The sequence below is a fragment of the Electrophorus electricus genome, chromosome 17 (genome assembly GCF_013358815.1).
Source record: "Electrophorus electricus isolate fEleEle1 chromosome 17, fEleEle1.pri, whole genome shotgun sequence".
Taxonomy (NCBI): Eukaryota; Metazoa; Chordata; class Actinopteri; order Gymnotiformes; family Gymnotidae; genus Electrophorus; species Electrophorus electricus.
Window position 1 is genome coordinate 18,127,206 of NC_049551.1, and position 27,248 is coordinate 18,154,453.

General features: G+C 43.7%; 14 non-coding genes across 14 annotated transcripts; all 14 read left to right on the forward strand.

Moving 5' to 3' along the window:
* The first annotated feature begins 851 nt into the window (after positions 1 to 851).
* trnal-cag lies at positions 852 to 934 on the forward strand. The gene has a single exon. It is a non-coding gene; the product is annotated as a tRNA-Leu (tRNA).
* A 2,214-nt stretch (positions 935 to 3,148) lies between these two features.
* trnal-cag lies at positions 3,149 to 3,231 on the forward strand. Its single transcript has one exon. It is a non-coding gene; the product is annotated as a tRNA-Leu (tRNA).
* A 2,215-nt stretch (positions 3,232 to 5,446) lies between these two features.
* Positions 5,447 to 5,529, forward strand: trnal-cag. The gene has a single exon. It is a non-coding gene; the product is annotated as a tRNA-Leu (tRNA).
* A 2,213-nt stretch (positions 5,530 to 7,742) lies between these two features.
* Positions 7,743 to 7,825, forward strand: trnal-cag. Its single transcript has one exon. It is a non-coding gene; the product is annotated as a tRNA-Leu (tRNA).
* Positions 7,826 to 10,044: 2,219 nt separating this feature from the next.
* On the forward strand, positions 10,045 to 10,127 carry trnal-cag. Its single transcript has one exon. It is a non-coding gene; the product is annotated as a tRNA-Leu (tRNA).
* A 2,214-nt stretch (positions 10,128 to 12,341) lies between these two features.
* trnal-cag lies at positions 12,342 to 12,424 on the forward strand. The gene has a single exon. It is a non-coding gene; the product is annotated as a tRNA-Leu (tRNA).
* A 2,215-nt stretch (positions 12,425 to 14,639) lies between these two features.
* On the forward strand, positions 14,640 to 14,722 carry trnal-cag. Its single transcript has one exon. It is a non-coding gene; the product is annotated as a tRNA-Leu (tRNA).
* Positions 14,723 to 16,934: 2,212 nt separating this feature from the next.
* Positions 16,935 to 17,017, forward strand: trnal-cag. The gene has a single exon. It is a non-coding gene; the product is annotated as a tRNA-Leu (tRNA).
* Positions 17,018 to 19,233: 2,216 nt separating this feature from the next.
* On the forward strand, positions 19,234 to 19,316 carry trnal-cag. Its single transcript has one exon. It is a non-coding gene; the product is annotated as a tRNA-Leu (tRNA).
* Positions 19,317 to 21,529: 2,213 nt separating this feature from the next.
* trnal-cag lies at positions 21,530 to 21,612 on the forward strand. Its single transcript has one exon. It is a non-coding gene; the product is annotated as a tRNA-Leu (tRNA).
* A 2,212-nt stretch (positions 21,613 to 23,824) lies between these two features.
* On the forward strand, positions 23,825 to 23,907 carry trnal-cag. Its single transcript has one exon. It is a non-coding gene; the product is annotated as a tRNA-Leu (tRNA).
* Positions 23,908 to 23,988: 81 nt separating this feature from the next.
* Positions 23,989 to 24,069, forward strand: trnas-aga. Its single transcript has one exon. It is a non-coding gene; the product is annotated as a tRNA-Ser (tRNA).
* Positions 24,070 to 26,120: 2,051 nt separating this feature from the next.
* trnal-cag lies at positions 26,121 to 26,203 on the forward strand. The gene has a single exon. It is a non-coding gene; the product is annotated as a tRNA-Leu (tRNA).
* Positions 26,204 to 26,284: 81 nt separating this feature from the next.
* trnas-aga lies at positions 26,285 to 26,365 on the forward strand. The gene has a single exon. It is a non-coding gene; the product is annotated as a tRNA-Ser (tRNA).
* The last annotated feature ends 883 nt before the right edge of the window (positions 26,366 to 27,248 follow it).

Here is a 27,248-nt window from a genome sequence, read left to right on the forward strand (position 1 = left end):
CAATTGAACCTGGGATCACTCACACCCTAAGCAAGAATCAGACACCTAGACCAACGAGCCCAGTTCCCGCAGCTTGCTTTGTTATTCTTTCGACGTTTGCCTCTTGTCCACATTCTGCTCAATTGGCATTATTGATTTGTTACAATTTTCCTTTGATCAATTTAGAGTTCGTTTGATGACTTTATTGGCAAGAGATCAGCACGCTGTTTAAAAATGAGCTGTCCCAGAGAAAGGTCTCACTCCTGGTTCAAAATGTATACCATTTTCTTTTTTATCCCGTTGAAAGCGAAAGCTCGTCAGACGCTGGTATATAAATTTGAACACCTAGCGCGCTATGTAAAAATGAATAAAATGCTTTTCTTTTCCCAAATTCAAAAGCAAATGTTGAAATATTTCAAGGAACGGGTATTATTCCTCATCTTTGATTCAACACTAAAATCAATGCAAAGCATGCTTGCAATACACTGAATTTGTATTGTGAGAATGAGACAGTTTTCAAAAATGATTCAACATCACACGGGCGCATCATTGCAGAGTAAGGAAAAGGCTTTATGCAAGTTCGCACGTCTGTCATAAAGAGTTTTAAAGTGTTTTGAAATATAGCCACTTGTGGGAACCTTACACAGTAACTCTGTGCTAATATTCGGAGTATGTAAATAACATGATAGCCTTACCCTCACATAAGATTTTTCCAGAACATGTGCACTGATAAGAATTGTTGATAAGTTTCTTGATCTGTAGCATGTTAGAGTTCTGTCAGTTTATGGACAACTCGGGCTCAAAGGCAGCGCTCATCATTGCATAAAAAGAGGGGGGCGTGGTCTCGTGGTCCCCGCCACCCACAGAAGCGTGTCAGGATGGCCGAGCGGACCAAGGCGCTGCGTTCAGGTTGCAGTCTCGTCTAGAGGCGTGGGTTCGAATCCCACTTCTGACAAGCTTTTCTCACTCGACATTTCATGCGTTGCGTCGGTGCTCTTCAGCTTCAGAGCTGTGCAGTATCGACCTGCAGTACCGTGGTAGTCATGGCCGAGAGGTTAAGGCGATGGACTAGAAATCCATTGGGTTTTCCCTGCGCAGGTTCGAGTCCTGCTGACTACGTGAGTGTTCTCTGCTGTTCATGAGCTTTGAGTCTGCCTGCAAAACTGCCTTTCCTATCTGGGAGGGAGTCTAAGCCCTCTTCTCTCTCTGAGTTTCCATGTGCGGAGCTCTCTTATTTGTCCATCAAAGGCATGATCATTTCAGGCCTTTGCTATGCTGTGTTTCCACCGTAGCCGGCTTTCTTACTTCACCCAATTGTTACCAACAGGTGTATCTGTAATAGGTGATGAAGAACAACCCAGTTCTTGTCCTGTAGTTCTTCCGCCCTACAGAATCTAGTTGCCTGCCTAATATAACTTGACTGTTACGTCACAGCCAGTCCTTCGATGTCATCTTTACATAGCCTTTGAAAAGAACACTCCTAAGGCCTGCACACCAGTGCTTGGACCTATCGGTACCAAACTCGCTGGCTCTAACCTAAGCCTTGACCAGATGGTGCACGGAGCTTTTCGTGGCGCTGCATCATTCGGCCTCAACTTTTTTAGCCTCTGAAATAAACATTGGAAATGACAGGGCAAAATGCACTTAAAAAAAAAAAAAAAAAAAAAACATGACCGCAAGGCCTGTGCATCAATGATTTCACTTAGCCACACCAAACTCAATGGCTTTAACCTATCCTTTGGACAGAGGGAGGTCATCGACTTTTAAAGCCCCATTCTTTAAAGTTGGACCTAGGGCGACCCGTTTCTCTTTCGACGTAGACATTGCTTTAAGGTGAGGGTTGCCGCTGTAAATTCCTAAAAACATAACAAGCCAATTTTGCACCAGGAGAGTTTCTTCTTAAACCCAATGTAGCGCAATTGTTAGATTTACTGCACTCTTTCAATTATTTTAGAGTAAACTATACTAAAGGTATTCTCTGTGGGACACTGGATCACCAGGAAAGGACTTGGGCACCATTGCTTGGTCTGAAGTTCAACTTCACTCAGCAAAATTAAACACAAACCTAAATGCTCTCACAGCAAGAAGAGTTTCAAGGTCAAGGTGGGCTTTTGGGCCAGTTGAACATAATAACTCTTGCACCCAAAGCTACTATCGCAAGCCTAAAATACCAAGCCTCTTAGTAGGGCAATCTAGTGCCATTTTGACTGGACACTCGTAAGAAGCAGAAGTCATTTATTTTGCTCATTTCATAAGGAGACAACGAAGCATGGTGCAGCGCAACTGTGGATCAGAAGTACGGATAAAGAGCTCATCCAGCAATTGAACCTGGGATCACTCACACCCTAAGCAAGAATCAGACACCTAGACCAACGAGCCCAGTTCCCGCAGCTTGCTTTGTTATTCTTTCGACGTTTGCCTCTTGTCCACATTCTGCTCAGTTGGCATTATTGATTTGTTACAATTTTCCTTTGATCAATTTAGAGTTCGTTTGATGACTTTATTGGCAAGAGATCAGCACGCTGTTTAAAAATGAGCTGTCCCAGAGAAAGGTCTCACTCCTGGTTCAAAATGTATACCATTTTCTTTTTTATCCCGTTGAAAGCGAAAGCTCGTCAGACGCTGGTATATAAATTGGAACACCTAGCGCGCTATGTAAAAATGAATAAAACGCTTTTCTTTTCCCAAATTCAAAAGCAAATGTTGAAATATTTCAAGGAACGGGTATTATTCCTCATCTTTGATTCAACACTAAAATCAATGCAAAGCATGCTTGCAATACACTGAATTTGTATTGTGAGAATGAGACAGTTTTCAAAAATGATTCAACATCACACGGGCGCATCATTGCAGAGTAAGGAAAAGGCTTTATGCAAGTTCGCACGTCTGTCATAAAGAGTTTTAAAGTGTTTTGAAATATAGCCACTTGTGGGAACCTTACACAGTAACTCTGTGCTAATATTCGGAGTATGTAAATAACATGATAGCCTTACCCTCACATAAGATTTTTCCAGAACATGTGCACTGATAAGAATTGTTGATAAGTTTCTTGATCTGTAGCATGTTAGAGTTCTGTCAGTTTATGGACAACTCGGGCTCAAAGGCAGCGCTCATCATTGCATAAAAAGAGGGGGCGTGGTCTCATGGTCCCCGCCACCCACAGAAGCGTGTCAGGATGGCCGAGCGGACCAAGGCGCTGCGTTCAGGTCGCAGTCTCGTCTAGAGGCGTGGGTTCGAATCCCACTTCTGACAAGCTTTTCTCACTCGACATTTCATGCGTTGCGTCGGTGCTCTTCAGCTTCAGAGCTGTGCAGTATCGACCTGCGGCACGTGGTAGTCATGGCCGAGAGGTTAAGGCGATGGACTAGAAATCCATTGGGTTTTCCCGCGCAGGTTTGAGTCCTGCTGACTACGTGAGTGTTCTCTGCTGTTCATGAGCTTTGAGTCTGCCTGCAAAACTGCCTTTCCTATCTGGGAGGGAGTCTAAGCCCTCTTCTCTCTCTGAGTTTCCATGTGCGGAGCTCTCTTATTTGGCCATCAAAGGCATGATCATTTCAGGCCTTTGCTATGCTGTGTTTCCACCGTAGCCGGCTTTCTTACTTCACCCAATTGTTACCAACAGGTGTATCTGTAATAGGTGATGAAGAACAACCCAGTTCTTGTCCTGTAGTTCTTCCGCCCTACAGAATCTGGTTGCCTGCCTAATATAACTTGACTGTTACGTCACAGCCAGTCCTTCGATGTCATCTTTACATAGCCTTTGAAAAGAACACTCCTAAGGCCTGCACACCAGTGCTTGGACCTATCGGTACCAAACTCGCTGGCTCTAATCTAAGCCTTGACCAGATGGTGCACGGACCTTTTCGTGGTGCTGCATCATTCGGCCTCAACTTTTTTAGCCTCTGAAATACACATTGGAAATGACAGGGCAAAATGCACTTAAAAAAAAAAAAAAAAAAAAAAAAACACGACCGCAAGGCCTGTGCATCAATGATTTCACTTAGCCACACCAAACTCAATGGCTTTAACCTATCCTTTGGACAGAGGGAGGTCATCGACTTTTAAAGCCCCATTCTTTAAAGTTGGACCTAGGGCGACCCGTTTCTCTTTCGACGTAGACATTGCTTTAAGGTGAGGGTTGCCGCTGTAAATTCCTAAAAACATAACAAGCCAATTTTGCACCAGGAGAGTTTCTTCTTAAACCCAATGTAGCGCAATTGTTAGATTTACTGCACTCTTTCAATTATTTTAGAGTAAACTATACTAAAGGTATTCTCTGTGGGACACTGGATCACCAGGAAAGGACTTGGGCACCATTGCTTGGTCTGAAGTTCAACTTCACTCAGCAAAATTAAACACAAACCTAAATGCTCTCACAGCAAGAAGAGTTTCAAGGTCAAGGTGGGCTTTTGGGCCAGTTGAACATAATAACTCTTGCACCCAAAGCTACTATCGCAAGCCTAAAATACCAAGCCTCTTAGTATGGCAATCTATTGCCATTTTGACTGGACACTCGTAAGAAGCAGAAGTCATTTATTTTGCTCATTTCATAAGAGACAACGAAGCATGGTGCAGCGCAACTGTGGATCAGAAGTACGGATAAAGAGCTCATCCAGCAATTGAACCTGGGATCACTCACACCCTAAGCAAGAATCAGACACCTAGACCAACGAGCCCAGTTCCCGCAGCTTGCTTTGTTATTCTTTCGAGGTTTGCCTCTTGTCCACATTCTGCTCAATTGGCATTATTGATTTGTTACAATTTTCCTTTGATCAATTTAGAGTTCGTTTGATGACTTTATTGGCAAGAGATCAGCACGCTGTTTAAAAATGAGCTGTCCCAGAGAAAGGTCTCACTCCTGGTTCAAAATGTATACCATTTTCTTTTTTATTCCCGTTGAAAGCGAAAGCTCGTCAGACGCTGGTATATAAATTGGAACACCTAGCGCGCTATGTAAAAATGAATAAAACGCTTTTCTTTTCCCAAATTCAAAAGCAAATGTTGAAATATTTCAAGGAACGGGTATTATTCCTCATCTTTGATTCAACACTAAAATCAATGCAAAGCATGCTTGCAATACACTGAATTTGTATTGTGAGAATGAGACAGTTTTCAAAAATGATTCAACATCACACGGGCGCATCATTGCAGAGTAAGGAAAAGGCTTTATGCAAGTTCGCACGTCTGTCATAAAGAGTTTTAAAGTGTTTTGAAATATAGCCACTTGTGGGAACCTTACACAGTAACTCTGTGCTAATATTCGGAGTATGTAAATAACATGATAGCCTTACCCTCACATAAGATTTTTCCAGAACATGTGCACTGATAAGAATTGTTGATAAGTTTCTTGATCTGTAGCATGTTAGAGTTCTGTCAGTTTATGGACAACTCGGGCTCAAAGGCAGCGCTCATCATTGCATAAAAAGAGGGGGCGTGGTCTCGTGGTCCCCGCCACCCACGGAAGCGTGTCAGGATGGCCGAGCGGACCAAGGCGCTGCGTTCAGGTTGCAGTCTCGTCTAGAGGCGTGGGTTCGAATCCCACTTCTGACAAGCTTTTCTCACTCGACATTTCATGCGTTGCGTCGGTGCTCTTCAGCTTCAGAGCTGTGCAGTATCGACCTGCGGCACGTGGTAGTCATGGCCGAGAGGTTAAGGCGATGGACTAGAAATCCATTGGGTTTTCCCGCGCAGGTTCGAGTCCTGCTGACTACGTGAGTGTTCTCTGCTGTTCATGAGCTTTGAGTCTGCCTGCAAAACTGCCTTTCCTATCTGGGAGGGAGTCTAAGCCCTCTTCTCTCTCTGAGTTTCCATGTGCTGAGCTCTCTTATTTGTCCATCAAAGGCATGATCATTTCAGGCCTTTGCTATGCTGTGTTTCCACCGTAGCCGGCTTTCTTACTTCACCCAATTGTTACCAACAGGTGTATCTGTAATAGGTGATGAAGAACAACCCAGTTCTTGTCCTGTAGTTCTTCCGCCCTACAGAATCTAGTTGCCTGCCTAATATAACTTGACTGTTACGTCACAGCCAGTCCTTCGATGTCATCTTTACATAGCCTTTGAAAAGAACACTCCTAAGGCCTGCACACCAGTGCTTGGACCTATCGGTACCAAACTCGCTGGCTCTAATCTAAGCCTTGACCAGATGGTGCACGGACCTTTTCGTGGTGCTGCATCATTCGGCCTCAACTTTTTTAGCCTCTGAAATACACATTGGAAATGACAGGGCAAAATGCACTTAAAAAAAAAAAAAAAAAAAAAAACACGACCGCAAGGCCTGTGCATCAATGATTTCACTTAGCCACACCAAACTCAATGGCTTTAACCTATCCTTTGGACTGAGGGAGGTCATCGACTTTTAAAGCCCCATTCTTTAAAGTTGGACCTAGGGCGACCCGTTTCTCTTTAGACGTAGACATTGCTTTAAGGTGAGGGTTGCCGCTGTAAATTCCTAAAAACATAACAAGCCAATTTTGCACCAGGAGAGTTTCTTCTTAAACCCAATGTAGCGCAATTGTTAGATTTACTGCACTCTTTCAATTATTTTAGAGTAAACTATACTAAAGGTATTCTCTGTGGGACACTGGATCACCAGGAAAGGACTTGGGCACCATTGCTTGGTCTGAAGTTCAACTTCACTCAGCAAAATTAAACACAAACCTAAATGCTCTCACAGCAAGAAGAGTTTCAAGGTCAAGGTGGGCTTTTGGGCCAGTTGAACATAATAACTCTTGCACCCAAAGCTACTATCGCAAGCCTAAAATACCAAGCCTCTTAGTAGGGCAATCTAGTGCCATTTTGACTGGACACTCGTAAGAAGCAGAAGTCATTTATTTTGCTCATTTCATAAGGAGACAACGAAGCATGGTGCAGCGCAACTGTGGATCAGAAGTACGGATAAAGAGCTCATCCAGCAATTGAACCTGGGATCACTCACACCCTAAGCAAGAATCAGACACCTAGACCAACGAGCCCAGTTCCCGCAGCTTGCTTTGTTATTCTTTCGAGGTTTGCCTCTTGTCCACATTCTGCTCAATTGGCATTATTGATTTGTTACAATTTTCCTTTGATCAATTTAGAGTTCGTTTGATGACTTTATTGGCAAGAGATCAGCACGCTGTTTAAAAATGAGCTGTCCCAGAGAAAGGTCTCACTCCTGGTTCAAAATGTATACCATTTTCTTTTTTATCCCGTTGAAAGCGAAAGCTCGTCAGACGCTGGTATATAAATTGGAACACCTAGCGCGCTATGTAAAAATGAATAAAACGCTTTTCTTTTCCCAAATTCAAAAGCAAATGTTGAAATATTTCAAGGAACGGGTATTATTCCTCATCTTTGATTCAACACTAAAATCAATGCAAAGCATGCTTGCAATACACTGAATTTGTATTGTGAGAATGAGACAGTTTTCAAAAATGATTCAACATCACACGGGCGCATCATTGCAGAGTAAGGAAAAGGCTTTATGCAAGTTCGCACGTCTGTCATAAAGAGTTTTAAAGTGTTTTGAAATATAGCCACTTGTGGGAACCTTACACAGTAACTCTGTGCTAATATTCGGAGTATGTAAATAACATGATAGCCTTACCCTCACATAAGATTTTTCCAGAACATGTGCACTGATAAGAATTGTTGATAAGTTTCTTGATCTGTAGCATGTTAGAGTTCTGTCAGTTTATGGACAACTCGGGCTCAAAGGCAGCGCTCATCATTGCATAAAAAGAGGGGGCGTGGTCTCGTGGTCCCCGCCACCCACGGAAGCGTGTCAGGATGGCCGAGCGGACCAAGGCGCTGCGTTCAGGTCGCAGTCTCGTCTAGAGGCGTGGGTTCGAATCCCACTTCTGACAAGCTTTTCTCACTGGACATTTCATGCGTTGCGTCGGAGATCTCCAGCTTCAGAGCTGTGCAGTATCGACCTGCGGCACGTGGTAGTCATGGCCGAGAGGTTAAGGCGATGGACTAGAAATCCATTGGGTTTTCCCGCGCAGGTTCGAGTCCTGCTGACTACGTGAGTGTTCTCTGCTGTTCATGAGCTTTGAGTCTGCCTGCAAAACTGCCTTTCCTATCTGGGAGGGAGTCTAAGCCCTCTTCTCTCTCTGAGTTTCCATGTGCGGAGCTCTCTTATTTGTCCATCAAAGGCATGATCATTTCAGGCCTTTGCTATGCTGTGTTTCCACCGTAGCCGGCTTTCTTACTTCACCCAATTGTTACCAACAGGTGTATCTGTAATAGGTGATGAAGAACAACCCAGTTCTTGTCCTGTAGTTCTTCCGCCCTACAGAATCTGGTTGCCTGCCTAATATAACTTGACTGTTACGTCACAGCCAGTCCTTCGATGTCATCTTTACATAGCCTTTGAAAAGAACACTCCTAAGGCCTGCACACCAGTGCTTGGACCTATCGGTACCAAACTCGCTGGCTCTAATCTAAGCCTTGACCAGATGGTGCACGGACCTTTTCGTGGTGCTGCATCATTCGGCCTCAACTTTTTTAGCCTCTGAAATACACATTGGAAATGACAGGGCAAAATGCACTTAAAAAAAAACCAAAAAAAAAACCAAAAACACGACCGCAAGGCCTGTGCATCAATGATTTCACTTAGCCACACCAAACTCAATGGCTTTAACCTATCCTTTGGACAGAGGGAGGTCATCGACTTTTAAAGCCCCATTCTTTAAAGTTGGACCTAGGGCGACCCGTTTCTCTTTAGACGTAGACATTGCTTTAAGGTGAGGGTTGCCGCTGTAAATTCCTAAAAACATAACAAGCCAATTTTGCACCAGGAGAGTTTCTTCTTAAACCCAATGTAGCGCAATTGTTAGATTTACTGCACTCTTTCAATTATTTTAGAGTAAACTATACTAAAGGTATTCTCTGTGGGACACTGGATCACCAGGAAAGGACTTGGGCACCATTGCTTGGTCTGAAGTTGCAACTTCACTCAGCAAAATTAAACACAAACCTAAATGCTCTCACAGCAAGAAGAGTTTCAAGGTCAAGGTGGGCTTTTGGGCCAGTTGAACATAATAACTCTTGCACCCAAAGCTACTATCGCAAGCCTAAAATACCAAGCCTCTTAGTAGGGCAATCTAGTGCCATTTTGACTGGACACTCGTAAGAAGCAGAAGTCATTTATTTTGCTCATTTCATAAGGAGACAACGAAGCATGGTGCAGCGCAACTGTGGATCAGAAGTACGGATAAAGAGCTCATCCAGCAATTGAACCTGGGATCACTCACACCCTAAGCAAGAATCAGACACCTAGACCAACGAGCCCAGTTCCCGCAGCTTGCTTTGTTATTCTTTCGACGTTTGCCTCTTGTCCACATTCTGCTCAATTGGCATTATTGATTTGTTACAATTTCCCTTTGATCAATTTAGAGTTCGTTTGATGACTTTATTGGCAAGAGATCAGCACGCTGTTTAAAAATGAGCTGTCCCAGAGAAAGGTCTCACTCCTGGTTCAAAATGTATACCATTTTCTTTTTTATCCCGTTGAAAGCGAAAGCTCGTCAGACGCTGGTATATAAATTGGAACACCTAGCGCGCTATGTAAAAATGAATAAAATGCTTTTCTTTTCCCAAATTCAAAAGCAAATGTTGAAATATTTCAAGGAACGGGTATTATTCCTCATCTTTGATTCAACACTAAAATCAATGCAAAGCATGCTTGCAATACACTGAATTTGTATTGTGAGAATGAGACAGTTTTCAAAAATGATTCAACATCACACGGGCGCATCATTGCAGAGTAAGGAAAAGGGTTTATGCAAGTTCGCACGTCTGTCATAAAGAGTTTTAAAGTGTTTTGAAATATAGCCACTTGTGGGAACCTTACACAGTAACTCTGTGCTAATATTCGGAGTATGTAAATAACATGATAGCCTTACCCTCACATAAGATTTTTCCAGAACATGTGCACTGATAAGAATTGTTGATAAGTTTCTTGATCTGTAGCATGTTAGAGTTCTGTCAGTTTATGGACAACTCGGGCTCAAAGGCAGCGCTCATCATTGCATAAAAAGAGGGGGCGTGGTCTCGTGGTCCCCGCCACCCACGGAAGCGTGTCAGGATGGCCGAGCCGAACAAGGCGCTGCGTTCAGGTTGCAGTCTCGTCTAGAGGCGTGGGTTCGAATCCCACTTCTGACAAGCTTTTCTCACTCGACATTTCATGCGTTGCGTCGGTGCTCTTCAGCTTCAGAGCTGTGCAGTATCGACCTGCGGCACGTGGTAGTCATGGCCGAGAGGTTAAGGCGATGGACTAGAAATCCATTGGGTTTTCCCGCGCAGGTTCGAGTCCTGCTGACTACGTGAGTGTTCTCTGCTGTTCATGAGCTTTGAGTCTGCCTGCAAAACTGCCTTTCCTATCTGGGAGGGAGTCTAAGCCCTCTTCTCTCTCTGAGTTTCCATGTGCGGAGCTCTCTTATTTGGCCATCAAAGGCATGATCATTTCAGGCCTTTGCTATGCTGTGTTTCCACCGTAGCCGGCTTTCTTACTTCACCTAATTGTTACCAACAGGTGTATCTGTAATAGGTGATGAAGAACAACCCAGTTCTTGTCCTGTAGTTCTTCCGCCCTACAGAATCTGGTTGCCTGCCTAATATAACTTGACTGTTACGTCACAGCCAGTCCTTCGATGTCATCTTTACATAGCCTTTGAAAAGAACACTCCTAAGGCCTGCACACCAGTGCTTGGACCTATCGGTACCAAACTCGCTGGCTCTAATCTAAGCCTTGACCAGATGGTGCACGGACCTTTTCGTGGTGCTGCATCATTCGGCCTCAACTTTTTTAGCCTCTGAAATACACATTGGAAATGACAGGGCAAAATGCACTTAAAAAAAAAAAAAAAAAAAAAAAACACGACCGCAAGGCCTGTGCATCAATGATTTCACTTAGCCACACCAAACTCAATGGCTTTAACCTATCCTTTGGACAGAGGGAGGTCATCGACTTTTAAAGCCCCATTCTTTAAAGTTGGACCTAGGGCGACCCGTTTCTCTTTAGACGTAGACATTGCTTTAAGGTGAGGGTTGCCGCTGTAAATTCCTAAAAACATAACAAGCCAATTTTGCACCAGGAGAGTTTCTTCTTAAACCCAATGTAGCGCAATTGTTAGATTTACTGCACTCTTTCAATTATTTTAGAGTAAACTATACTAAAGGTATTCTCTGTGGGACACTGGATCACCAGGAAAGGACTTGGGCACCATTGCTTGGTCTGAAGTTGAACTTCACTCAGCAAAATTAAACACAAACCTAAATGCTCTCACAGCAAGAAGAGTTTCAAGGTCAAGGTGGGCTTTTGGGCCAGTTGAACATAATAACTCTTGCACCCAAAGCTACTATCGCAAGCCTAAAATACCAAGCCTCTTAGTAGGGCAATCTAGTGCCATTTTGACTGGACACTCGTAAGAAGCAGAAGTCATTTATTTTGCTCATTTCATAAGGAGACAACGAAGCATGGTGCAGCGCAACTGTGGATCAGAAGTACGGATAAAGAGCTCATCCAGCAATTGAACCTGGGATCACTCACACCCTAAGCAAGAATCAGACACCTAGACCAACGAGCCCAGTTCCCGCAGCTTGCTTTGTTATTCTTTCGAGGTTTGCCTCTTGTCCACATTCTGCTCAATTGGCATTATTGATTTGTTACAATTTTCCTTTGATCAATTTAGAGTTCGTTTGATGACTTTATTGGCAAGAGATCAGCACGCTGTTTAAAAATGAGCTGTCCCAGAGAAAGGTCTCACTCCTGGTTCAAAATGTATACCATTTTCTTTTTTATCCCGTTGAAAGCGAAAGCTCGTCAGACGCTGGTATATAAATTGGAACACCTAGCGCGCTATGTAAAAATGAATAAAACGCTTTTCTTTTCCCAAATTCAAAAGCAAATGTTGAAATATTTCAAGGAACGGGTATTATTCCTCATCTTTGATTCAACACTAAAATCAATGCAAAGCATGCTTGCAATACACTGAATTTGTATTGTGAGAATGAGACAGTTTTCAAAAATGATTCAACATCACACGGGCGCATCATTGCAGAGTAAGGAAAAGGCTTTATGCAAGTTCGCACGTCTGTCATAAAGAGTTTTAAAGTGTTTTGAAATATAGCCACTTGTGGGAACCTTACACAGTAACTCTGTGCTAATATTCGGAGTATGTAAATAACATGATAGCCTTACCCTCACATAAGATTTTTCCAGAACATGTGCACTGATAAGAATTGTTGATAAGTTTCTTGATCTGTAGCATGTTAGAGTTCTGTCAGTTTATGGACAACTCGGGCTCAAAGGCAGCGCTCATCATTGCATAAAAAGAGGGGGCGTGGTCTCGTGGTCCCCGCCACCCACGGAAGCGTGTCAGGATGGCCGAGCGGACCAAGGCGCTGCGTTCAGGTCGCAGTCTCGTCTAGAGGCGTGGGTTCGAATCCCACTTCTGACAAGCTTTTCTCACTCGACATTTCATGCGTTGCGTCGGTGCTCTTCAGCTTCAGAGCTGTGCAGTATCGACCTGCGGCACGTGGTAGTCATGGCCGAGAGGTTAAGGCGATGGACTAGAAATCCATTGGGTTTTCCCGCGCAGGTTCGAGTCCTGCTGACTACGTGAGTGTTCTCTGCTGTTCATGAGCTTTGAGTCTGCCTGCAAAACTGCCTTTCCTATCTGGGAGGGAGTCTAAGCCCTCTTCTCTCTCTGAGTTTCCATGTGCGGAGCTCTCTTATTTGTCCATCAAAGGCATGATCATTTCAGGCCTTTGCTATGCTGTGTTTCCACCGTAGCCGGCTTTCTTACTTCACCCAATTGTTACCAACAGGTGTATCTGTAATAGGTGATGAAGAACAACCCAGTTCTTGTCCTGTAGTTCTTCCGCCCTACAGAATCTGGTTGCCTGCCTAATATAACTTGACTGTTACGTCACAGCCAGTCCTTCGATGTCATCTTTACATAGCCTTTGAAAAGAACACTCCTAAGGCCTGCACACCAGTGCTTGGACCTATCGGTACCAAACTCGCTGGCTCTAATCTAAGCCTTGACCAGATGGTGCACGGAGCTTTTCGTGGTGCTGCATCATTCGGCCTCAAGTTTTTTAGCCTCTGAAATACACATTGGAAATGACAGGGCAAAATGCACTTAAAAAAAACAACAACAAAAAAAAACCACGACCGCAAGGCCTGTGCATCAATGATTTCACTTAGCCACACCAAACTCAATGGCTTTAACCTATCCTTTGGACAGAGGGAGGTCATCGACTTTTAAAGCCCCATTCTTTAAAGTTGGACCTAGGGCGACCCGTTTCTCTTTAGACGTAGACATTGCTTTAAGGTGAGGGTTGCCGCTGTAAATTCCTAAAAACATAACAAGCCAATTTTGCACCAGGAGAGTTTCTTCTTAAACCCAATGTAGCGCAATTGTTAGATTTACTGCACTCTTTCAATTATTTTAGAGTAAACTATACTAAAGGTATTCTCTGTGGGACACTGGATCACCAGGAAAGGACTTGGGCACCATTGCTTGGTCTGAAGTTCAACTTCACTCAGCAAAATTAAACACAAACCTAAATGCTCTCACAGCAAGAAGAGTTTCAAGGTCAAGGTGGGCTTTTGGGCCAGTTGAACATAATAACTCTTGCACCCAAAGCTACTATCGCAAGCCTAAAATACCAAGCCTCTTAGTAGGGCAATCTAGTGCCATTTTGACTGGACACTCGTAAGAAGCAGAAGTCATTTATTTTGCTCATTTCATAAGGAGACAACGAAGCATGGTGCAGCGCAACTGTGGATCAGAAGTACGGATAAAGAGCTCATCCAGCAATTGAACCTGGGTTCAATCACACCCTAAGCAAGAATCAGACACCTAGACCAACGAGCCCAGTTCCCGCAGCTTGCTTTGTTATTCTTTCGACGTTTGCCTCTTGTCCACATTCTGCTCAATTGGCATTATTGATTTGTTACAATTTCCCTTTGATCAATTTAGAGTTCGTTTGATGACTTTATTGGCAAGAGATCAGCACGCTGTTTAAAAATGAGCTGTCCCAGAGAAAGGTCTCACTCCTGCTTCAAAATGTATACCATTTTCTTTTTTATCCCGTTGAAAGCGAAAGCTCGTCAGACGCTGGTATATAAATTTGAACACCTAGCGCGCTATGTAAAAATGAATAAAATGCTTTTCTTTTCCCAAATTCAAAAGCAAATGTTGAAATATTTCAAGGAAGGGGTATTATTCCTCATCTTTGATTCAACACTAAAATCAATGCAAAGCATGCTTGCAATACACTGAATTTGTATTGTGAGAATGAGACAGTTTTCAAAAATGATTCAACATCACACGGGCGCATCATTGCAGAGTAAGGAAAAGGCTTTATGCAAGTTCGCACGTCTGTCATAAAGAGTTTTAAAGTGTTTTGAAATATAGCCACTTGTGGGAACCTTACACAGTAACTCTGTGCTAATATTCGGAGTATGTAAATAACATGATAGCCTTACCCTCACATAAGATTTTTCCAGAACATGTGCACTGATAAGAATTGTTGATAAGTTTCTTGATCTGTAGCATGTTAGAGTTCTGTCAGTTTATGGACAACTCGGGCTCAAAGGCAGCGCTCATCATTGCATAAAAAGAGGGGGCGTGGTCTCGTGGTCCCCGCCACCCACGGAAGCGTGTCAGGATGGCCGAGCGGACCAAGGCGCTGCGTTCAGGTCGCAGTCTCGTCTAGAGGCGTGGGTTCGAATCCCACTTCTGACAAGCTTTTCTCACTCGACATTTCATGCGTTGCGTCGGTGCTCTTCAGCTTCAGAGCTGTGCAGTATCGACCTGCGGCACGTGGTAGTCATGGCCGAGAGGTTAAGGCGATGGACTAGAAATCCATTGGGTTTTCCCGCGCAGGTTCGAGTCCTGCTGACTACGTGAGTGTTCTCTGCTGTTCATGAGCTTTGAGTCTGCCTGCCAAACTGCCTTTCCTATCTGGGAGGGAGTCTAAGCCCTCTTCTCTCTCTGAGTTTCCATGTGCGGAGCTCTCTTATTTGTCCATCAAAGGCATGATCATTTCAGGCCTTTGCTATGCTGTGTTTCCACCGTAGCCGGCTTTCTTACTTCACCCAATTGTTACCAACAGGTGTATCTGTAATAGGTGATGAAGAACAACCCAGTTCTTGTCCTGTAGTTCTTCCGCCCTACAGAATCTAGTTGCCTGCCTAATATAACTTGACTGTTATGTCACAGCCAGTCCTTCGATGTCATCTTTACATAGCCTTTGAAAAGAACACTCCTAAGGCCTGCACACCAGTGCTTGGACCTATCGGTACCAAACTCGCTGGCTCTAATCTAAGCCTTGACCAGATGGTGCACGGAGCTTTTCGTGGTGCTGCATCATTCGGCCTCAACTTTTTTAGCCTCTGAAATACACATTGGAAATGACAGGGCAAAATGCACTTAAAAAAAAAAAAAAAAAAAAAACACGACCGCAAGGCCTGTGCATCAATGATTTCACTTAGCCACACCAAACTCAATGGCTTTAACCTATCCTTTGGACAGAGGGAGGTCATCGACTTTTAAAGCCCCATTCTTTAAAGTTGGAACTAGGGCGACCCGTTTCTCTTTAGACGTAGACATTGCTTTAAGGTGAGGGTTGCCGCTGTAAATTCCTAAAAACATAACAAGCCAATTTTGCACCAGGAGAGTTTCTTCTTAAACCCAATGTAGCGCAATTGTTAGATTTACTGCACTCTTTCAATTATTTTAGAGTAAACTATACTAAAGGTATTCTCTGTGGGACACTGGATCACCAGGAAAGGACTTGGGCACCATTGCTTGGTCTGAAGTTGAACTTCACTCAGCAAAATTAAACACAAACCTAAATGCTCTCACAGCAAGAAGAGTTTCAAGGTCAAGGTGGGCTTTTGGGCCAGTTGAACATAATAACTCTTGCACCCAAAGCTACTATCGCAAGCCTAAAATACCAAGCCTCTTAGTAGGGCAATCTAGTGCCATTTTCACTGGACACTCGTAAGAAGCAGAAGTCATTTATTTTGCTCATTTCATAAGGAGACAACGAAGCATGGTGCAGCGCAACTGTGGATCAGAAGTTCGGATAAAGAGCTCATCCAGCAATTGAACCTGGGATCACTCACACCCTAAGCAAGAATCAGACACCTAGACCAACGAGCCCAGTTCCCGCAGCTTGCTTTGTTATTCTTTCGACGTTTGCCTCTTGTCCACATTCTGCTCAATTGGCATTATTGATTTGTTACAATTTTCCTTTGATCAATTTAGAGTTCATTTGATGACTTTATTGGCAAGAGATCAGCACGCTGTTTAAAAATGAGCTGTCCCAGAGAAAGGTCTCACTCCTGCTTCAAAATGTATACCATTTTCTTTTTTATTCCGTTGAAAGCGAAAGCTCGTCAGACGCTGGTATATAAATTTGAACAACTAGCGCGCTATGTAAAAATGAATAAAATGCTTTTCTTTTCCCAAATTCAAAAGCAAATGTTGAAATATTTCAAGGAACGGGTATTATTCCTCATCTTTGATTCAACACTAAAATCAATGCAAAGCATGCTTGCAATACACTGAATTTGTATTGTGAGAATGAGACAGTTTTCAAAAATGATTCAACATCACACGGGCGCATCATTGCAGAGTAAGGAAAAGGCTTTATGCAAGTTCGCACGTCTGTCATAAAGAGTTTTAAAGTGTTTTGAAATATAGCCACTTGTGGGAACCTTACACAGTAACTCTGTGCTAATATTCGGAGTATGTAAATAACATGATAGCCTTACCCTCACATAAGATTTTTCCAGAACATGTGCACTGATAAGAATTGTTGATAAGTTTCTTGATCTGTAGCATGTTAGAGTTCTGTCAGTTTATGGACAACTCGGGCTCAAAGGCAGCGCTCATCATTGCATAAAAAGAGGGGGCGTGGTCTCGTGGTCCCCGCCACCCACGGAAGCGTGTCAGGATGGCCGAGCGGACCAAGGCGCTGCGTTCAGGTCGCAGTCTCGTCTAGAGGCGTGGGTTCGAATCCCACTTCTGACAAGCTTTTCTCACTCGACATTTCATGCGTTGCGTCGGTGCTCTTCAGCTTCAGAGCTGTGCAGTATCGACCTGCGGCACTTGGTAGTCATGGCCGAGAGGTTAAGGCGATGGACTAGAAAGCCATTGGGTTTTCCCGCGCAGGTTCGAGTCCTGCTGACTACGTGAGTGTTCTCTGCTGTTCATGAGCTTTGAGTCTGCCTGCAAAACTGCCTTTCCTATCTGGGAGGGAGTCTAAGCCCTCTTCTCTCTCTGAGTTTCCATGTGCGGAGCTCTCTTATTTGTCCATCAAAGGCATGATCATTTCAGGCCTTTGCTATGCTGTGTTTCCACCGTAGCCGGCTTTCTTACTTCACCCAATTGTTACCAACAGGTGTATCTGTAATAGGTGATGAAGAACAACCCAGTTCTTGTCCTGTAGTTCTTCCGCCCTACAGAATCTAGGTTGCCTGCCTAATATAACTTGACTGTTACGTCACAGCCAGTCCTTCGATGTCATCTTTACATAGCCTTTGAAAAGAACACTCCTAAGGCCTGCACACCAGTGCTTGGACCTATCGGTACCAAACTCGCTGGCTCTAATCTAAGCCTTGACCAGATGGTGCACGGAGCTTTTCGTGGTGCTGCATCATTCGGCCTCAACTTTTTTAGCCTCTGAAATACACATTGGAAATGACAGGGCAAAATGCACTTAAAAAAAAAAAAAAAAAAAAAAACACGACCGCGAAGGCCTGTGCATCAATGATTTCACTTAGCCACACCAAACTCAATGGCTTTAACCTATCCTTTGGACAGAGGGAGGTCATCGACTTTTAAAGCCCCATTCTTTAAAGTTGGACCTAGGGCGACCCGTTTCTCTTTAGACGTAGACATTGCTTTAAGGTGAGGGTTGCCGCTGTAAATTCCTAAAAACATAACAAGCCAATTTTGCACCAGGAGAGTTTCTTCTTAAACCCAATGTAGCGCAATTGTTAGATTTACTGCACTCTTTCAATTATTTTAGAGTAAACTATACTAAAGGTATTCTCTGTGGGACACTGGATCACCAGGAAAGGACTTGGGCACCATTGCTTGGTCTGAAGTTGAACTTCACTCAGCAAAATTAAACACAAACCTAAATGCTCTCACAGCAAGAAGAGTTTCAAGGTCAAGGTGGGCTTTTGCGCCAGTTGAACATAATAACTCTTGCACCCAAAGCTGCTATCGCAAGCCTTAAATACCAAGCCTCTTAGTAGGGCAATCTAGTGCCATTTTCACTGGACACTCGTAAGAAGCAGAAGTCATTTATTTTGCTCATTTCATAAGGAGACAACGAAGCATGGTGCAGCGCAACTGTGGATCAGAAGTTCGGATAAAGAGCTCATCCAGCAATTGAACCTGGGATCACTCACACCCTAAGCAAGAATCAGACACCTAGACCAACGAGCCCAGTTCCCGCAGCTTGCTTTGTTATTCTTTCGACGTTTGCCTCTTGTCCACATTCTGCTCAATTGGCATTATTGATTTGTTACAATTTTCCTTTGATCAATTTAGAGTTCAGTTTGATGACTTTATTGGCAAGAGATCAGCACGCTGTTTAAAAATGAGCTGTCCCAGAGAAAGGTCTCACTCCTGCTTCAAAATGTATACCATTTTCTTTTTTATTCCGTTGAAAGCGAAAGCTCGTCAGACGCTGGTATATAAATTTGAACACCTAGCGCGCTATGTAAAAATGAATAAAATGCTTTTCTTTTCCCAAATTCAAAAGCAAATGTTGAAATATTTCAAGGAAGGGGTATTATTCCTCATCTTTGATTCAACACTAAAATCAATGCAAAGCATGCTTGCAATACACTGAATTTGTATTGTGAGAATGAGACAGTTTTCAAAAATGATTCAACATCACACGGGCGCATCATTGCAGAGTAAGGAAAAGGCTTTATGCAAGTTCGCACGTCTGTCATAAAGAGTTTTAAAGTGTTTTGAAATATAGCCACTTGTGGGAACCTTACACAGTAACTCTGTGCTAATATTCGGAGTATGTAAATAACATGATAGCCTTACCCTCACATAAGATTTTTCCAGAACATGTGCACTGATAAGAATTGTTGATAAGTTTCTTGATCTGTAGCATGTTAGAGTTCTGTCAGTTTATGGACAACTCGGGCTCAAAGGCAGCGCTCATCATTGCATAAAAAGAGGGGGCGTGGTCTCGTGGTCCCCGCCACCCACGGAAGCGTGTCAGGATGGCCGAGCGGACCAAGGCGCTGCGTTCAGGTTGCAGTCTCGTCTAGAGGCGTGGGTTCGAATCCCACTTCTGACAAGCTTTTCTCACTCGACATTTCATGCGTTGCGTCGGTGCTCTTCAGCTTCAGAGCTGTGCAGTATCGACCTGCGGCACGTGGTAGTCATGGCCGAGAGGTTAAGGCGATGGACTAGAAATCCATTGGGTTTTCCCGCGCAGGTTCGAGTCCTGCTGACTACGTGAGTGTTCTCTGCTGTTCATGAGCTTTGAGTCTGCCTGCAAAACTGCCTTTCCTATCTGGGAGGGAGTCTAAGCCCTCTTCTCTCTCTGAGTTTCCATGTGCTGAGCTCTCTTATTTGTCCATCAAAGGCATGATCATTTCAGGCCTTTGCTATGCTGTGTTTCCACCGTAGCCGGCTTTCTTACTTCACCCAATTGTTACCAACAGGTGTATCTGTAATAGGTGATGAAGAACAACCCAGTTCTTGTCCTGTAGTTCTTCCGCCCTACAGAATCTAGGTTGCCTGCCTAATATAACTTGACTGTTACGTCACAGCCAGTCCTTCGATGTCATCTTTACATAGCCTTTGAAAAGAACACTCCTAAGGCCTGCACACCAGTGCTTGGACCTATCGGTACCAAACTCGCTGGCTCTAATCTAAGCCTTGACCAGATGGTGCACGGAGCTTTTCGTGGTGCTGCATCATTCGGCCTCAAGTTTTTTAGCCTCTGAAATACACATTGGAAATGACAGGGCAAAATGCACTTAAAAAAAAAAACAAAAAAAAACACGACCGCGAGGCCTGTGCATCAATGATTTCACTTAGCCACACCAAACTCAATGGCTTTAACCTATCCTTTGGACAGAGGGAGGTCATCGACTTTTAAAGCCCCATTCTTTAAAGTTGGACCTAGGGCGACCCGTTTCTCTTTAGACGTAGACATTGCTTTAAGGTGAGGGTTGCCGCTGTAAATTCCTAAAAACATAACAAGCCAATTTTGCACCAGGAGAGTTTCTTCTTAAACCCAATGTAGCGCAATTGTTAGATTTACTGCACTCTTTCAATTATTTTAGAGTAAACTATACTAAAGGTATTCTCTGTGGGACACTGGATCACCAGGAAAGGACTTGGGCACCATTGCTTGGTCTGAAGTTGAACTTCACTCAGCAAAATTAAACACAAACCTAAATGCTCTCACAGCAAGAAGAGTTTCAAGGTCAAGGTGGGCTTTTGCGCCAGTTGAACATAATAACTCTTGCACCCAAAGCTACTATCGCAAGCCTTAAATACCAAGCCTCTTAGTAGGGCAATCTAGTGCCATTTTCACTGGACACTCGTAAGAAGCAGAAGTCATTTATTTTGCTCATTTCATAAGGAGACAACGAAGCATGGTGCAGCGCAACTGTGGATCAGAAGTTCGGATAAAGAGCTCATCCAGCAAGTTGAACCTGGGATCACTCACACCCTAAGCAAGAATCAGACACCTAGACCAACGAGCCCAGTTCCCGCAGCTTGCTTTGTTATTCTTTCGACGTTTGCCTCTTGTCCACATTCTGCTCAATTGGCATTATTGATTTGTTACAATTTTCCTTTGATCAATTTAGAGTTCATTTGATGACTTTATTGGCAAGAGATCAGCACGCTGTTTAAAAATGAGCTGTCCCAGAGAAAGGTCTCACTCCTGCTTCAAAATGTATACCATTTTCTTTTTTATTCCGTTGAAAGCGAAAGCTCGTCAGACGCTGGTATATAAATTTGAACACCTAGCGCGCTATGTAAAAATGAATAAAATGCTTTTCTTTTCCCAAATTCAAAAGCAAATGTTGAAATATTTCAAGGAAGGGGTATTATTCCTCATCTTTGATTCAACACTAAAATCAATGCAAAGCATGCTTGCAATACACTGAATTTGTATTGTGAGAATGAGACAGTTTTCAAAAATGATTCAACATCACACGGGCGCATCATTGCAGAGTAAGGAAAAGGCTTTATGCAAGTTCGCACGTCTGTCATAAAGAGTTTTAAAGTGTTTTGAAATATAGCCACTTGTGGGAACCTTACACAGTAACTCTGTGCTAATATTCGGAGTATGTAAATAACATGATAGCCTTACCCTCACATAAGATTTTTCCAGAACATGTGCACTGATAAGAATTGTTGATAAGTTTCTTGATCTGTAGCATGTTAGAGTTCTGTCAGTTTATGGACAACTCGGGCTCAAAGGCAGCGCTCATCATTGCATAAAAAGAGGGGGCGTGGTCTCATGGTCCCCGCCACCCACGGAAGCGTGTCAGGATGGCCGAGCGGACCAAGGCGCTGCGTTCAGGTCGCAGTCTCGTCTAGAGGCGTGGGTTCGAATCCAACTTCTGACAAGCTTTTCTCACTCGACATTTCATGCGTTGCGTCGGTGCTCTTCAGCTTCAGAGCTGTGCAGTATCGACCTGCGGCACGTGGTAGTCATGGCCGAGAGGTTAAGGCGATGGACTAGAAATCCATTGGGTTTTCCCGCGCAGGTTCGAGTCCTGCTGACTACGTGAGTGTTCTCTGCTGTTCATGAGCTTTGAGTCTGCCTGCAAAACTGCCTTTCCTATCTGGGAGGGAGTCTAAGCCCTCTTCTCTCTCTGAGTTTCCATGTGCGGAGCTCTCTTATTTGTCCATCAAAGGCATGATCATTTCAGGCCTTTGCTATGCTGTGTTTCCACCGTAGCCGGCTTTCTTACTTCACCCAATTGTTACCAACAGGTGTATCTGTAATAGGTGATGAAGAACAACCCAGTTCTTGTCCTGTAGTTCTTCCGCCCTACAGAATCTAGTTGCCTGCCTAATATAACTTGACTGTTACGTCACAGCCAGTCCTTCGATGTCATCTTTACATAGCCTTTGAAAAGAACACTCCTAAGGCCTGCACACCAGTGCTTGGACCTATCGGTACCAAACTCGCTGGCTCTAATCTAAGCCTTGACCAGATGGTGCACGGAGCTTTTCGTGGTGCTGCATCATTCGGCCTCAAGTTTTTTAGCCTCTGAAATACACATTGGAAATGACAGGGCAAAATGCACTTAAAAAAAAAAAAAAAAAAAAACACGACCGCGAGGCCTGTGCATCAATGATTTCACTTAGCCACACCAAACTCAATGGCTTTAACCTATCCTTTGGACAGAGGGAGGTCATCGACTTTTAAAGCCCCATTCTTTAAAGTTGGACCTAGGGCGACCCGTTTCTCTTTAGACGTAGACATTGCTTTAAGGTGAGGGTTGCCGCTGTAAATTCCTAAAAACATAACAAGCCAATTTTGCACCAGGAGAGTTTCTTCTTAAACCCAATGTAGCGCAATTGTTAGATTTACTGCACTCTTTCAATTATTTTAGAGTAAACTATACTAAAGGTATTCTCTGTGGGACACTGGATCACCAGGAAAGGACTTGGGCACCATTGCTTGGTCTGAAGTTGAACTTCACTCAGCAAAATTAAACACAAACCTAAATGCTCTCACAGCAAGAAGAGTTTCAAGGTCAAGGTGGGCTTTTGCGCCAGTTGAACATAATAACTCTTGCACCCAAAGCTACTATCGCAAGCCTTAAATACCAAGCCTCTTAGTAGGGCAATCTAGTGCCATTTTCACTGGACACTCGTAAGAAGCAGAAGTCATTTATTTTGCTCATTTCATAAGGAGACAACGAAGCATGGTGCAGCGCAACTGTGGATCAGAAGTTCGGATAAAGAGCTCATCCAGCAAGTTGAACCTGGGATCACTCACACCCTAAGCAAGAATCAGACACCTAGACCAACGAGCCCAGTTCCCGCAGCTTGCTTTGTTATTCTTTCGACGTTTGCCTCTTGTCCACATTCTGCTCAATTGGCATTATTGATTTGTTACAATTTTCCTTTGATCAATTTAGAGTTCATTTGATGACTTTATTGGCAAGAGATCAGCACGCTGTTTAAAAATGAGCTGTCCCAGAGAAAGGTCTCACTCCTGCTTCAAAATGTATACCATTTTCTTTTTTATTCCGTTGAAAGCGAAAGCTCGTCAGACGCTGGTATATAAATTTGAACACCTAGCGCGCTATGTAAAAATGAATAAAATGCTTTTCTTTTCCCAAATTCAAAAGCAAATGTTGAAATATTTCAAGGAAGGGGTATTATTCCTCATCTTTGATTCAACACTAAAATCAATGCAAAGCATGCTTGCAATACACTGAATTTGTATTGTGAGAATGAGACAGTTTTCAAAAATGATTCAACATCACACGGGCGCATCATTGCAGAGTAAGGAAAAGGCTTTATGCAAGTTCGCACGTCTGTCATAAAGAGTTTTAAAGTGTTTTGAAATATAGCCACTTGTGGGAACCTTACACAGTAACTCTGTGCTAATATTCGGAGTATGTAAATAACATGATAGCCTTACCCTCACATAAGATTTTTCCAGAACATGTGCACTGATAAGAATTGTTGATAAGTTTCTTGATCTGTAGCATGTTAGAGTTCTGTCAGTTTATGGACAACTCGGGCTCAAAGGCAGCGCTCATCATTGCATAAAAAGAGGGGGCGTGGTCTCATGGTCCCCGCCACCCACGGAAGCGTGTCAGGATGGCCGAGCGGACCAAGGCGCTGCGTTCAGGTCGCAGTCTCGTCTAGAGGCGTGGGTTCGAATCCAACTTCTGACAAGCTTTTCTCACTCGACATTTCATGCGTTGCGTCGGTGCTCTTCAGCTTCAGAGCTGTGCAGTATCGACCTGCGGCACGTGGTAGTCATGGCCGAGAGGTTAAGGCGATGGACTAGAAATCCATTGGGTTTTCCCGCGCAGGTTCGAGTCCTGCTGACTACGTGAGTGTTCTCTGCTGTTCATGAGCTTTGAGTCTGCCTGCAAAACTGCCTTTCCTATCTGGGAGGGAGTCTAAGCCCTCTTCTCTCTCTGAGTTTCCATGTGCGGAGCTCTCTTATTTGTCCATCAAAGGCATGATCATTTCAGGCCTTTGCTATGCTGTGTTTCCACCGTAGCCGGCTTTCTTACTTCACCCAATTGTTACCAACAGGTGTATCTGTAATAGGTGATGAAGAACAACCCAGTTCTTGTCCTGTAGTTCTTCCGCCCTACAGAATCTAGTTGCCTGCCTAATATAACTTGACTGTTACGTCACAGCCAGTCCTTCGATGTCATCTTTACATAGCCTTTGAAAAGAACACTCCTAAGGCCTGCACACCAGTGCTTGGACCTATCGGTACCAAACTCGCTGGCTCTAATCTAAGCCTTGACCAGATGGTGCACGGAGCTTTTCGTGGTGCTGCATCATTCGGCCTCAAGTTTTTTAGCCTCTGAAATACACATTGGAAATGACAGGGCAAAATGCAATTAAAAAAAAAAAAAAAAAAAAAAACACGACCGCGAGGCCTGTGCATCAATGATTTCACTTAGCCACACCAAACTCAATGGCTTTAACCTATCCTTTGGACAGAGGGAGGTCATCGACTTTTAAAGCCCCATTCTTTAAAGTTGGACCTAGGGCGACCCGTTTCTCTTTAGACGTAGACATTGCTTTAAGGTGAGGGTTGCCGCTGTAAATTCCTAAAAACATAACAAGCCAATTTTGCACCAGGAGAGTTTCTTCTTAAACCCAATGTAGCGCAATTGTTAGATTTACTGCACTCTTTCAATTATTTTAGAGTAAACTATACTAAAGGTATTCTCTGTGGGACACTGGATCACCAGGAAAGGACTTGGGCACCATTGCTTGGTCTGAAGTTGAACTTCACTCAGCAAAATTAAACACAAACCTAAATGCTCTCACAGCAAGAAGAGTTTCAAGGTCAAGGTGGGCTTTTGCGCCAGTTGAACATAATAACTCTTGCACCCAAAGCTACTATCGCAAGCCTTAAATACCAAGCCTCTTAGTAGGGCAATCTAGTGCCATTTTCACTGGACACTCGTAAGAAGCAGAAGTCATTTATTTTGCTCATTTCATAAGGAGACAACGAAGCATGGTGCAGCGCAACTGTGGATCAGAAGTACGGATAAAGAGCTCATCCAGCAGTTGAACCTGGGATCACTCACACCCTAAGCAAGAATCAGACACCTAGACCAACGAGCCCAGTTCCCGCAGCTTGCTTTGTTATTCTTTCGACGTTTGCCTCTTGTCCACATTCTGCTCAATTGGCATTATTGATTTGTTACAATTTTCCTTTGATCAATTTAGAGTTCATTTGATGACTTTATTGGCAAGAGATCAGCACGCTGTTTAAAAATGAGCTGTCCCAGAGAAAGGTCTCACTCCTGCTTCAAAATGTATACCATTTTCTTTTTTATTCCGTTGAAAGCGAAAGCTCGTCAGACGCTGGTATATAAATTTGAACACCTAGCGCGCTATGTAAAAATGAATAAAATGCTTTTCTTTTCCCAAATTCAAAAGCAAATGTTGAAATATTTCAAGGAAGGGGTATTATTCCTCATCTTTGATTCAACACTAAAATCAATGCAAAGCATGCTTGCAATACACTGAATTTGTATTGTGAGAATGAGACAGTTTTCAAAAATGATTCAACATCACACGGGCGCATCATTGCAGAGTAAGGAAAAGGCTTTATGCAAGTTCGCACGTCTGTCATAAAGAGTTTTAAAGTGTTTTGAAATATAGCCACTTGTGGGAACCTTACACAGTAACTCTGTGCTAATATTCGGAGTATGTAAATAACATGATAGCCTTACCCTCACATAAGATTTTTCCAGAACATGTGCACTGATAAGAATTGTTGATAAGTTTCTTGATCTGTAGCATGTTAGAGTTCTGTCAGTTTATGGACAACTCGGGCTCAAAGGCAGCGCTCATCATTGCATAAAAAGAGGGGGCGTGGTCTCGTGGTCCCCGCCACCCACGGAAGCGTGTCAGGATGGCCGAGCGGACCAAGGCGCTGCGTTCAGGTCGCAGTCTCGTCTAGAGGCGTGGGTTCGAATCCCACTTCTGACAAGCTTTTCTCACTCGACATTTCATGCGTTGCGTCGGTGCTCTTCAGCTTCAGAGCTGTGCAGTATCGACCTGCGGCACGTGGTAGTCATGGCCGAGAGGTTAAGGCGATGGACTAGAAATCCATTGGGTTTTCCCGCGCAGGTTCGAGTCCTGCTGACTACGTGAGTGTTCTCTGCTGTTCATGAGCTTTGAGTCTGCCTGCAAAACTGCCTTTCCTATCTGGGAGGGAGTCTAAGCCCTCTTCTCTCTCTGAGTTTCCATGTGCGGAGCTCTCTTATTTGTCCATCAAAGGCATGATCATTTCAGGCCTTTGCTATGCTGTGTTTCCACCGTAGCCGGCTTTCTTACTTCACCCAATTGTTACCAACAGGTGTATCTGTAATAGGTGATGAAGAACAACCCAGTTCTTGTCCTGTAGTTCTTCCGCCCTACAGAATCTAGTTGCCTGCCTAATATAACTTGACTGTTACGTCACAGCCAGTCCTTCGATGTCATCTTTACATAGCCTTTGAAAAGAACACTCCTAAGGCCTGCACACCAGTGCTTGGACCTATCGGTACCAAACTCGCTGGCTCTAATCTAAGCCTTGACCAGATGGTGCACGGAGCTTTTCGTGGTGCTGCATCATTCGGCCTCAAGTTTTTTAGCCTCTGAAATACACATTGGAAATGACAGGGCAAAATGCACTTAAAAAAAAAAAAAAAAAAAAAACACGACCGCGAGGCCTGTGCATCAATGATTTCACTTAGCCACACCAAACTCAATGGCTTTAACCTATCCTTTGGACAGAGGGAGGTCATCGACTTTTAAAGCCCCATTCTTTAAAGTTGGACCTAGGGCGACCCGTTTCTCTTTAGACGTAGACATTGCTTTAAGGTGAGGGTTGCCGCTGTAAATTCCTAAAAACATAACAAGCCAATTTTGCACCAGGAGAGTTTCTTCTTAAACCCAATGTAGCGCAATTGTTAGATTTACTGCACTCTTTCAATTATTTTAGAGTAAACTATACTAAAGGTATTCTCTGTGGGACACTGGATCACCAGGA